Source organism: Dermacentor silvarum, chromosome 1, assembly GCF_013339745.2.
Source record: "Dermacentor silvarum isolate Dsil-2018 chromosome 1, BIME_Dsil_1.4, whole genome shotgun sequence".
Taxonomy (NCBI): domain Eukaryota; kingdom Metazoa; phylum Arthropoda; class Arachnida; order Ixodida; family Ixodidae; genus Dermacentor; species Dermacentor silvarum.
Genome location: NC_051154.1, coordinates 118362832 through 118376181, shown reverse-complemented (window position 1 = coordinate 118376181; position 13350 = coordinate 118362832). Strand labels below are relative to the sequence as shown.

Sequence of the window (13350 nt, the reverse complement as noted above, 5' to 3'; positions counted from 1 at the left end):
CAGTAGCCACCACAGTGTAGGCAGGAAGAGACAAAGGAACCTTTGTATTACTACCATTGTGAGGAGAGTATGAAGGCGAAGGGCCATTGTACTCTCCTCACAATGCTTGTCACACACGCAATCACTCGCCATACACAAACACATTGTTCAACGCTGCAATGCTTGGCAGAACCCAACCAATGCTGCATAGCCATTTACCTGCAGATTGCTTCCCGTAACATAAATCCCCATAGTGTGTGGGTTCTACATAATTTTTTTTTTAATTTTTCAGGCATTTGGTGGTAGAGGCCAGTGCATTACACAGAAATCCCGCTACACTGCAGCTATGTTCAGAATGTGGTATGACATACACTATTTGGCTGTAAGTTAAAGATAGAAATTATATTAGTAGTTAAAAGATAGTAGCCAGTATTGAAACTACACATGCATTCAAGGCTGAGCCACAGCATGAGAACACGGATGAGCAGACACACACGGTGGTCACTTGAGTTGGCATTCTGTCTATCTTTACCAACAAGCCCAGCTGTACATATAGTTTTTAAGATGAGTAATTAACACTCTGGTGACTGCAGCACAGCAGTGGTCTAGTGGCATAGCGTCGACCTCGTATAGAGGAGGTACTAGGTTAAAAACTTGGAACTGCCATGAATTTCACAATCAACCCTTATCCCTCGTTTTTCCACAGCTGCAGGGTGCCTGACCACTGTAGCAGTCAGATGTGCTTTATATTGGAGGGTGCCAGGAATCATGAGGTCAGACAGGCTGCCACTGGAAGTCCCTTGGGTCAGGTGACATCTCAAATGCCTCCAAATATTTCTATATTTTATTATATAAACCTCTATAGAATGAGCAACTTTTCAAGAGTCAAGTTGTTACAAACAAAAGAAAACTATCACTAAATAGTGACCAGTTTCATTTGTTTTGTAAGTCAAACAGGTTGTGTGTTAGCAACTCTTATCTACTCTCTGATACGATAACCATAGTGATTTTAGTATTTATATTAAGTAAAAATACATATCAGATTGATCTGGTCAGAAAGAATTGCCATTTTGGTAGGGGGTAGGATAAAGGGGCAATTTGTCATTCCTTTCTCTTCTCTGTGACCAAGCTGATCAACTTAGTACATTGGTAAATGTACTGCAGTTTCCTGCATTCACATATGTTTTCAGACAAAATTATTGTGTGGAGCCATGTTTGTAGCAATGCAACGCAAGATAAATGCTGTGTTGCATGACTCTTTAGTACTAAATATTGCTAAATTCTAGTGAGTTGTGACCAATCTTAATATTTGGCTGCTCTTTATCTGGTTCCTGGTGAGTTCATGGAAGTTCAGGTCAACGGGTACCTTTTTCCGGCCATGTGAAGATACTCGATGAAGTTTCTCTGCGAAGTTCTCTTCAAAACTCTAGCAGCTGGCATCATACAAGCATGTGCATTGAGAGCAAATTCATGATACAATGTACGTACATGATACAGAATAGTTCATTTTCGCCTGCCCTCTTTGTTTTATTTCTGGATCCGCAGTGAACAGATCCACAGCTTCCTGCTCACAGGCAAGTAGGCGGTGGCTGTCTCGGCGATGCTGATATCTCCATTCTAGTGAAAGACAATGTAAGGTACTGTTTTTGCAAGCATCCCACAAATGCAGCTCGCTATCAAGCACCAAACTTTTTATGTCTAAAAAAAAAACTTACAGAAATAAAAGCCCAGTATTCTTTTTTACCTTTCAGTAAGCTTGCCTTATAGCTCAGTGTTAACATACAGGTTAGGTTACAGAAAACAATAATAATCGACAATAAACATTGCTTGGATGACAAAAAACATGTGAATCAGATCACTTTTTTTTTTGGCAACAACTTTTTTGGAAATAGGAGGCTAAGCAAATCGTGATGTAGCAACACTGTAAAGTCTGGATAAGATGGATGACTGGCTCTGAAACAGAACATTTGTGGACGTTATGTGAGCCACATTTTCCGTGCTTTTTCACTAACTAAACAAGACTATATGCAGTGAGGCAGCATAGGTAACTTTCCTGGTGCTTCATCATGGGCTTTCTACAGTCGACTTCCGTTAATCCTACCCTGATGGCACCGGCGGGTCAAATTAAACATGCCAAAAAAGAAATGCTAAAACACCGCTGATTCATATGGCAGTATATACTTGAGTTTAACACGCCTCCGAAACAAACGCGTACCAACTTTCTACTTTTTCAAAGTATAAAACTAAAGCACAAATGACTTAAAACTTCGAACCAAAGTAGAAACCTAACACATACCTGATTTCTGAGAATGGCAGCCGATTTTCTAAAGTCAGCTTGCTGCAATACAGCCATGTTATGCGGTAAAGAGTATGAATGCCGCAAATGCGGTTTTAGTTTCGCACTCAATTGCACAGTGCAGGCAATTTTCAGCTCAATTTTCTTTGAAAACAAAATGTTCAGTTAGAACCAGAGTGAGCACCTAATCAGACATTGTGAGCTATTGTTATTGCTTGAAAATCTTCCTAGGTGGGTCAAAAATAGGCATTTATGACGGGAGGTGACGTTCGTTTAATGCATTCACTGTCCCCTAAGCTCTGGTGAGAGAGACACTGCCACTAAAAGGGGTTGTTATTGGGATCAGGTGCGTGCGTGTGGCTTGGTCAAGTTCGGATTATCTAGAGGAGGACGAAAAAACTTTATTCAAAATTTCAGACAGTATAGCCGCCATTCTGGACATTCCGCCATTTTCTTCAAGGCGTGACGTAGGTGTGACACTTACAAAATGGCGCCGATAGCCCCAATTTGCTTTCGTAACGTGACCCAAATTTGACGTTTCACCTAAGAAACTATAATGTGCGCATTGAGCCTAGCATTCTTTATAAAGGGAAACAGTTTTCCTCCCCAGTAAAAATAAAGCAGCTAGCTCAAAGCCTACGATTATTCCATCAAAATCGTTTCTCGCTTCCGTCGTCTGCGTGCGCACAAGCTGTCGTCTGCTTCATTAGCTAGGATGCGTATCCTTGGGAAACGGAAGGAGTCATCGTATATTGGCGTCCACGCGCTTACTTTCTAGCTTGAGACAACATACGCGACCTACCAGTGATGATGAGCGCACGCTCTAGGCCGCGTTATCGCTATCTCGTGAAACGCAAGTGACTCAGCCCGACTCGTCTGGCTGAGAAGCGGCCGAATATCATCGATAGCGTTGCGCGCGCCACAGGTATCTGCTTGTGCGATGCAAGCACCGGCGCTGCCATCTCTTGTTCACTTCGCTGCTTACTCGCACCGTGAGTAGAGTGACCTAGAATATGGGAGAGTGTCCAAAGCGCCGCGCGAATGCATGGGAGGAGCCAGGACCTTTTTGTGTGACGCTGCTGTACCGGACCCGTGGGCTTTCTCCGCTGCGGAAGCCGCGCCAAGGCGGCGGGCATCTGCTACGAGCCTGATATTTTGGTTGATATTAGCCAACATCGCGATAATTTGGGATATATTAAGTACCACGTCAGCACAAGGTAATACCACAGTGACTCACCGCACAGAGAACGCTTTTTCCGGCTGTTAATACGGGTATTTTGTCTATATCCTTCTAGCTCGCATGGTCCGCGCTTACGCGGCTGTTTGAGTAACGCATTCTGCGCACTTACTTCATTTAGTTATGCGTGGAATGAGCAACGTGAACGTGCTGCAGAAGAAAATAAGCTGGAGACCGCGATAATAACCAAGAGAACGTAGCAGATATGGCAAGCTCATGCTAACGCTTTTACACCCTATCGTTTCCTTTCTTTTATTTCATGCATTCGATTTGCTTTACAAGACTGCATCTCGCACTCTGTTGTTTCTTTATTAAGGCGAAATCCTTAACTGGGCTCTTGGGAAGCGGAATGTCTGTTAGCCGATGCCGCGGTACCAAAAATAAATACAAACCGCGTAACTCTCGCGGCTCGTTCACTTGGCATATATACCAAACTACAGTGTGGAAAGGCACAAATGTGTGACTAAGATGACTGATGGGTCATGCATTAATAACTTGACATACTTGCACTCGCGTCACGATTAACGATAACAATATGGCGTGTGGTCATATGACGATGGCCAGAAATCCCTCTGATGCTGTGAGTGTGACGATAAAAACGTGTTGAATGCCAATCTCGATCTCAACGTGTCGAACTTACCCATATATCATGAAGAACTGAGAGCACAGATAAAGGGTAATAATAGTAATGATAATTTCTGGGGTTTTACACCCAAAAATCACAATATGCATGGCTATGAGAGACGCCGCAGTGGAGGGCTCCGTTAATTTCGACCACCTGGGTTTCTTTAACATGCACCTAAATCTATGTACACGGGTGTGTTATGCATTTTGCCTCCATCGAAATGTAAGCCGCCGTGGCCGGGAATCGAATCCGCGTCCTCGAGCTTACCAGTACAACCTATCAAAGCCACTAAGCTATAGCACGGCGTGTATAGGTAAAGGGTACGCGAGAAATATACGCGGCAAAAAACAAGACAACCCAAAATAAATGAAGCGCTAACAGTGCAACTTTGTATACGTATGCCTCATTTCATAATTACGAGCGAGCATCAGAAAACGAAGATTACGCATGTGCAACTCGTCTTTCGCCTTCTTGTGTTGCAAGAGCGCACACTAAGCGAATTTTACCATGAAAGTAACTTTAGGAATATTTATTGCGTATGTTCGCTGGTTCGTACACAGCAAATATACTTACTGGTCTTACGTAACTACACGTAACTACGTACTTGTAGTTACGTAATGAAAGAGGCAACAAATCACCAGAACATGAACCTTTCATTTTTTGATGTTATTGAAGGTAACTATTTTAATGATACGTAGAATCAATAGTGATATTTGTAGTGCGTCAAAGACAGTAATTTTCAAGACAATTTTCCACTCAATATAATGCAAGCAGAAACATCGTCATGCGCCACGAATGCTTCTTAGTTTACGTAAAAAATCACACGTTACGCAATAACTATGATATAATGAGAAGTTACATGTTGGTAATTTCAGAGAGGATTCACAGATTATTAAAACAAGGCTATTGCAGTAATAACTTTTACATAACAAATTAGTAAATGACTAGGCCAGTAGTAGCTATCTATTCATTTCAATGTAGAAAAAAATATATATTTGTTTAGCTATATTGGCTGGATCGAATGACTTTTCTTTCGAATGTCTGAATTTGAAAAGTTTCGCTCATAGTGAACCTTAAGGTACATCATGCGCGAAGTTTGTATTGAAGAGATAGCGTAGCGCAAGAATTGTTCGTGTACACAATCTCTGAAGCGAAATAAGCCAACAATTGTGGCGTTAGGGCCGTATTTGCTCTTTCTCTTGCTTTCCTTACACCTTCCCACTCTGCTCTGTTCATAATAAAATATTGTCGTGGCTAAAAAAAATTCGAATAAATACATATGCATATAGCTGTAAACCACTACTGACTGTGAGTGAAAAGCGCGTAATGGTGAGCGAAGCAGACACTGCACGCAAGTGAGTACTATTTCACTTGACTGCGCGAGTAATTTACTTTTTTTCGTTACTCTTAGTCTTGCAAGCATGGTGCTATTGCCCGCGTACCCATGCGAGTAACGTTTCTTTTTTTACGTTCTTTCCTTGCGCGGGCTAATTTAGCACGTTTCTACGCACGCACAGTTACCGTAATACCGTTCCCAAACTCCAGCACCGGAGCTAGGCCGTGCTGATGAGTTTGATACATTAGTTTTTGCATTCTCGTGCTGCCCAAGCGCAAAGACAACGCTCAAAAATGGGTAAGCTCCATACAGCACCACACTGTTGAAGTTAAATAGACTTTAAGTGCTTTGCGTGGAAACTGAACGCAAAAAACTACAGCGCGTAGCAGACGACCCTCGCTTCGCGAGCGCGAGAAGCCCACGTGTCCGGAGCAGCAGCGGCGCGGCAGTTCACAGAAAAAGGCCCTCGCCGGAGCCGGCGCTTTGGACACTCTCCCATATTCTAGGTCACTCTACTGCGAGAGGAAACTTCAAGGTGCAGCCTTGCGTACATTTCTTTTTATAAATTAAGAAGTCACCGTTGTCATAGCCTTTGATGATGCAAAAAATTGTTAATATTTATTGCAATACAAACGCCATAATGAAAACTGCAAAATGTTGCCGAAAGTTTGCCGAAAGTTTGCTAGTTTCAACCAATATTATTTCAAATAAACGTGTTTTTAATAAAAATGATTGTTCAAAACACAAATGCCAACACCACCGAGAGCGATGCAAATGCTATGAGCACGCGTTGTGAACGAAAGGTTTTCGTGACCCCAAATGACAGGGAAAATGCGGCGATACGCATGTCTCTCGCGGCCGTTGCATATGGCCGCTCATTACCATAATTCGCGCGGCTCGTCGCACTACAAATAGTGGCGGAAAATCTCTGCAATGGTGGCCCAGCGGAACGTCACGCAACGTCAAAATGACGTTTACGAAACAGCCCTTCCGGTGACGCTCCCCACGGTATATTCCTTCAGCCAATCAACAAGCTGACATGCCGGCTATCTTGGAACGCCATCACATGTTTGCGAAATTGCAGATGCATTGCACGGGCTTCTGCACGCTGCCGTCCACTTTCTTTTTAATGTGCTAAAGTTGCAATATAGGTGCCAAGGACCACAAAGAAGTATTAGTCGATACAATTCGCAGCTCCACGTCACGTTTCGTCATTCTGACGAAAACGCAAAATTGCATTTTACAAAACTTCCATTTCCCGGCACAAATTTCAAAACACGTGACCTCTGGACAGCCAATGAGACAGCCAAGATGGCGGATAGCAGCCGCCATGCGTGTCCAGAATAGAGCCTCAGATCTGAAGGCCTTGGCCTCTAGGTAGCCTCAGTTGAGGCGACCTGCAGAGCCCAGGTAGTGAGATTTTCTTGGGTGGTCTTCTCTTCTGACCTTAAGAAGGCCTCCCAGGCTTCCTCCGAGGGAGCTGGCGGTAGTTTTTTCGGAGGGGGCTTGGCAGAGCATCCCCATAAGATATGATTTTGGGTGGCCAGCTGGTTCTGACCGCAACTTAGGCAAATTGGGTCCACCTGTCCGCACGTAATATATGCCAATCTGTGTAGGCAGGGGAAAGAGTCAGTTTGTATCTGACGTAAAATCGTGGCCTGTTCCCTGGATAGCGCCTTATTAGGAACTGGATAGATTTTCCTAACCTCTTTGAAAAATCTCGTAAGTTCATTAAATGTGGTCACTGGCTCGCTCCAGAAGTCCACCGAGTCTGAGGAGCACCCCGCACGGTTGGTTAAGCCTCGGGCTGTTTGGTGCGCTGCCTCGTTCCCCGCATTTCCCGAGTGAGCAGGGACCCATACTAGTTCTGTGGTGCAGTCGGTTTGGAGATAGTTGATGATACTATTCGAAGGTTTGCCTACGTATCCCTTAGCGTATTTTGTGATGGCCGGATTATCTGGCGAATGCCAATTTTAGGATCAAAATAACAAATGTTTAGGCCCATAGAAAATCATGGGCGCTGGCCAAGACTTTTGGTCAGGGTCGAATTAACCGAAATATTAAATTAATCGGAGTCGGATTAACGGAAGTCTACTGTATACACTTTTTTGTTCAATAAGGAGTTGCCATTTTAATATGTAGTTTTCTTCTATATGTGGTAATGGTGCTAAATTTAGGATTTGTTCAAGTTAAAAGGACAAGTTACAAAGAAGGGGCACACTTTAAGATTTGAACATGTAAAGGTAGGGCACATTAACAGCTACTCAATTAACCTACGTTGGCTGTGTTATGAGCATAGCATGTGCTTGCTTTTTGGGAATGTGGTCATTCTGCAAAATAAAGCTGCATTTGTTTCAAATAAATTGCTGAATCTACTGCTTGTGTGTTTTCCGGTGCTCTCTGATTGTGCATTTGAAAGCGCAGTGAGTAACTGCAGACTGAAATGCACAAGGCTTCGCTTTATCATGCCAGGAAGCATTCTGGCTTGATAAAAAAGGAGCCTTAACCCCTTCCATGCACTCACCATTTTTTGTGCATAAACAAATTAAACGAAAGAAACCGACCTTTTCTCATGGATTTTAAAACCTGGCAGTATTAAAAACAGAGTGAAGCTGCACAAATGCAATTTACTGTAAGTATTGCTGCTAAAGCCTCTTGCTTGTGCAAAGTATGTGCATGCAGTGCTGGCTATGCCTTGGAAGAGCCCTGCAACAGCTTTCACCACACTGCTTGCTCTACAGCATTGCAGTGTTTTTCAACCTGAGAGAAAAATTCAGTTCATCTTTAGAACTTCAGTAGCACAATCGACAGCTATTTCTGCATGTTTGATGCACTCCTGGCCAGTGACTTTTCGTCCTGTAGGCAAAACAGATGCCGCCTTGGGTGGCATTTCAAGAACAGCACAGCATACCTTGAAAGCCCCTCCTTCACCAGCAGGTTTTACCAGCGAGAGTGGAGAGGGGCACAATAATTGGACTTTGCATGATGCAGCAAAATACCTTGAAACGCTGCTGCTTCTAGCGCCCATTTACCATGCCATACCTGTAGACCTCGACATGGAGCAACCCCATTTTATTTATTACTTTGAATACTGTAAGCCCGTACGGGCTGTTACAGGGTGGGATATGCATGTACAATAGAGTAAAATCTGTCATCGATGAAAATACACATCACAAGAAAAAAAAACACTATAATAATACAACTTATGAAAAATACTACTCCAAATTCCATTCAAAGGAAGTCAAGCCATCAACATCATCCGGACCAAGGTTATTCCACTCAGCTGTAGTGCGAACAAGAAATGAATATTTGTACACATCAACTTGTGAGTTATAGGGTAAAACATGACAGTGATTGCTGCAAGGAGAAATTCTTCCAGGTGGGAGCAGGTATGGTGACGAGTTCAAGTTAAATTTGCCGTTTGACAACTGATAAAGGAACTTTAGGCGGGTTATTTTTCTCCAGACATTTACCGTTTGTAGTCCTGCTCTTGTTAGCAGGGCTGTTGCGAATTCGTCTCGATAGGAAGAGTAAATAAATCTTGCCAATTTCTGAACATGTTCAAGTTTATTGATTTGGTATTGCTGATGAGAATTACAAATTACAATTCAATTTCAATTTATTTCAGGCATAAATACACAATGTGCATTATGTCCACGAGGTAAGGCAAAAGGAGACTCCTATGTCTCCTGACGAGGCCTTCACCCCAGACAAATCATTAGAAACATGTTAGATACAATAATAAGTACAGTACCCATTACACGAGTATCTAAACAAGAATGAACATAAGTAAATACAGTGTAGACCGCTTATAACGTAAGTCGCCGGAGTCACAAATATCTGCACTATAAGCGGTACCGCACTATAACCAAAACAACTATTTTATTGCGATAATGAATTCTCCAGGCGCATTTCTGCCGTTGCTGTCACCGTGCTCTAGGTTCCTTATTCGCTTACTAATGGCATCTTCGGCTGGCTTTTTCGGAGCACTCTAGACCGCTCTCACGAGCGGCTTTGTCTTTGGCTAGTTGAAAGAGGGTTCGCACCTTGCATTCGGCTGGTTTTTTTCGATCGCTCTCCTCCATCTTTGAGCGCTCTGAGGCGCTCCGCGCCCTGTCATCGGAGCAGTCATCGAGATGAGAGCGTTTCCAGCAACGTCATCACAGCACAGCGTCGCCGTTCTTGGCGACGGTCCACCGTAGCCTCGGCAACCTAGGCCACAGCATGCTGGCGTCTCAACGAACGGTCGTCCCACTGGCGCGTCCGCCAGTTTAGCTTTGGATAGGCGAAACATCGGACGTTAGCAGTCGTCACGTGGTTTCGCATCTGGCATTTCCTCCTCAGAGAGCGAGTCACACGTTCGGCTTGCGCGCTTGTCCTCTACCTCTGAGTTTGGGGAACGCCAGATCTGCACGACTCTGCTTCGGGGGAAAGATGCGACCAGTCGAAGATACCATAAATAAATTAACAAGCACGGTGTCATGCGCACACAAGCAAACATGAACACATCTCACTCGTTGACCGCGTAAACAAACTCAAAACACTCGAATGACGAAGTGCGGCGAGCGAATTGACCTTCGTGCTATCATGCCTCTCGCTTCAACGGCGAAAACACGGCGCGCGGCGAACTTTCCCCGTCGCATATTGCTTTCAAGATATGGCCAAGGCAATCGTATCGCCGAAGTGGATCATCGCAGATTACATCCTGCTTCGGTCCACTGAAATCGTTCCGCATTGCTTTGCTGGCGAAAATCCTCTCCTTCTGTTTGCGCCAGTCCCGAACGCAAGTTTTGGATTCTCCGAACGCCCGTTATGCGGCCCGATTTCCATCCGTCTCCGCACACATGATCACTTTCCTTTTAAATGCAGCATCATGATGAAGTCGGCACTTCATGCTGATAGAGCAGATGCAGAGAACGTGAAGACAGAAGGTAGACTATTGCCTAAGCACGTGGAGGACTACTGCAGCACATGGAGGAAGGTAGACTACTGCAGCACATGGAGGAAGCTACGGTAGCTAGGCTCGAGAGTAGCTAGGCTCAACGCGCGTGTGAGGCGGCCATTATGAAATGCCGACGCCTATATGGTAACGCAGATTGAGGGTCGTACTCGATTCTAATGCGCACGCAATGTTTGGACCTGTTTTATCAGAAAAAAAGTGCGCGTTAGATTCGAGTAAATACGGTATTTGAGCCCTGAGGGGAGCTTTTGCCATCTAGGTTGACTGCCGAACTTCCACGCTGCCGCACTGTAACCGGTATTTCATGTCCCGCAACTGCACTATAAGCGATACGCGTATACATAGAGTGCTATGAGAAAAATAACGGGAGTCTAAAAAGACCGTATTATATCCGGTCCTGCACTATAAACGTTTACGTGGTCTACAAGTGGTCTATACTGTACACTGGAACACGATTATTAGTGAAAAAGGTTATACAATCTCTAACAGTGCATGTAACAGCCATTGCACAAGCATTTCATAGATGGCGTATTCTAAGTCCGGGCATAAGTGGCGCTTTTACTAAAATTTACTTCTCAAATTATTCTACCAACGTGGAGCGGCTATCTATGATCACTGTATAAAACCGGGGCAAACATTGCATGTCTAAAAAGTACAAAAGCTGCAATAACTGTATTGAGTGACCTGCAGTCATCCTAAGTGTGTAACATTGTAAGAATGGGCCATGCTCATCTAAACATTGCGGAATTTAAGTAGTCCTGGCACAATCTTTTTCTTTATGTGTGTGTAGCTGTCAATCAGGTAATTACACTATGAAACTTCGAATTTCTTCTGTGCACAACATATCCTTAATGCAAAAATTTTTAAATGTGCCAAAGGCAGTGTGGCTCCATGATTTAGTGACGTGTTATGGTAGATGACAAGAAAATGATGCATGCTCCAGTTGTTTGTGAGTAAGCCATGTCATGGAATACATTGAATACTGAGCATGTCAAGGCCTCTCTGCACCACAACATTGGCCTTTCCTTTCTGTCTTGGTGCACATAGATGTGCGATGGGAGGAGCCACTTGGAAGGCGAGGGTGATGCTCCTTGTTCCCTGAGAAGTGGCAGTAGAAAAGTTTGTAGTGCAGACTCGGTTTGTGCTGAATGCAAAGAAATGTCTGAGAAGCATTGTGCTGCTGAGGTCACGGGTTGAATCCTGGCCGTGGTGACCTCAGCAGCACAATTCACATTCAGATGGGGGTGGAATACAAGAATACATGTCTACTGTGGATTGGGTGCACTATAAAAAAACCTCAGGCAATCAAAATTAAGCCGGAGTCCGCAACCATGGCATGCCTGGTTGTGACTTATAGAACACCAGAAATAAATTAATTTTAGTTAAGACGTTTGAGAAGGGTCAAAAGAATATTTTATTTAGTGAAGGAGTTCTTGGATTCGCTAAGAATCGCTCAAAGCACACCCAGCTTTTCAGTGGCATGGTGTGATCTTGAAAGCTGGCATGTGCAACCAGATTAATATAAAAAATTAACCACAAAAGTCTAATGTCAGTGCTCCTTTACATGGAAGCGCGAGGGACATTTGTCTTTAAAGGCATCATCTAAATCCTGTGTAAATATTCATTGATGAACATCAAATGGCCCTTCATCTAAGGCAGTGGTTCTCGAATGGGGGTCTGCTAAACCCGCACTCACACACACACAAAAAAAAAAAAAACGGAACCAAGTTTTTTTTTTTTTTTTTTGACCGTTGCAAGCCTTGAGGCATACTGGTTGGGGACTGCAGAAATGTTTCCCCTTCTCCATGAGATGGCTGTAAAGCTTTTGTTGCAGTTTTATATCACATATGCATGTGAGCATACTTTTTCCAGGCTTGCATATGTGAATGTGGCTACATATATGCAACCCTGCTTAAGCGTGACTGTATCACATATTGACAAGCTGTCCAGATTGAATTGAAGTGCTACTTTTGTTTGGCCATTCTTTGCCAAGTAACAATAAAAGGCACCTGTTTCATGCCCTATGTTGTGTTACTTTATAACATCTGGGTTGTGTTGCCCAGAAGGCAATTGTGAGCTTAACGCACATAACAGCTATAGCATATGAAAACCAGCACTTTTTAAATTTTTACATACCGCAGACCTTTAGCAGCGCTTGAGCTAGTGCTGGTCGTAATGTACCATAATTTAAACCATATGGCCATTGTCATCGCATTATTTTTATGTGGTCCTATAATATATTCTCACTGTGTACAATTGAAATCTCTGCCAAGGATAACCGAAACAGTATGATTGCAAGCTGCAGAATTCCCCATTTGCGGAGGTGGCTGGCTCATTGCCGTATGAGGTACTTTGTGAGCCGACATTCATGTCTAAATCTCAACTGCTCTGCAAGCATCCAAAATGGGCTTTGGGATACACTTTTACCACAAGAAGAGAGACTATAATGACTGTTGATCCATGACGAGGGATTGGCCAGGATTCTCCACAAATACATCAAATGGCTTCATATCCCAACTAAATTGATAGTATACAGGGTGTTTCAGCGAACACTTTCAAAATTTATTGAAGGTTGCCTGTGACAGATAGCCCAATTCTTGTTAATCAGCTGGTCTACTCGAAGAGGCGGACATTACTTGCACAAAAAATTAGAATGCATAATCGACTAATCAGCAGAAATTCAATAATGAAGTTTTAAACTAATTACCCGATGGCCCATATTGCAATTTACAATTTGCAGCCATGGAGTTCGCAAGGTGATCACTTGGAACGAATTCTCGGGATGACACCAGTTTCGAGATACCGTATTTTCGCGATTTTAACCCCCCCCCCCCCCCTCTATTTTCGCGAAAAAAATTGGGAAAAAAAGTTTCCATGCGAATCTAAGCACCCCCCTATAGGCACCCTGCAATGCAGT

The 13350-nt window shown here is 43.5% G+C and overlaps 2 protein-coding genes across 5 annotated transcripts in view; one reads left to right on the top strand and one right to left on the bottom strand.

The window, feature by feature from the left end:
* LOC119435899 (nicotinamidase-like) overlaps positions 1-13350 on the bottom strand; it is a 324581-nt gene that overhangs the window by 30112 nt on the left and 281119 nt on the right. The window lies entirely within an intron of this gene.
* Positions 1-13350, top strand: part of LOC119435830 (uncharacterized) — a 131023-nt gene that overhangs the window by 6307 nt on the left and 111366 nt on the right. For all 3 annotated transcript variants that reach the window (XM_049672880.1, XM_049672872.1, XM_049672869.1), the window contains one exon: positions 1525-1611. The gene's annotated coding sequence lies outside the window, so the exon portion shown is untranslated. The remainder of the gene's footprint in view (positions 1-1524; positions 1612-13350) is intronic.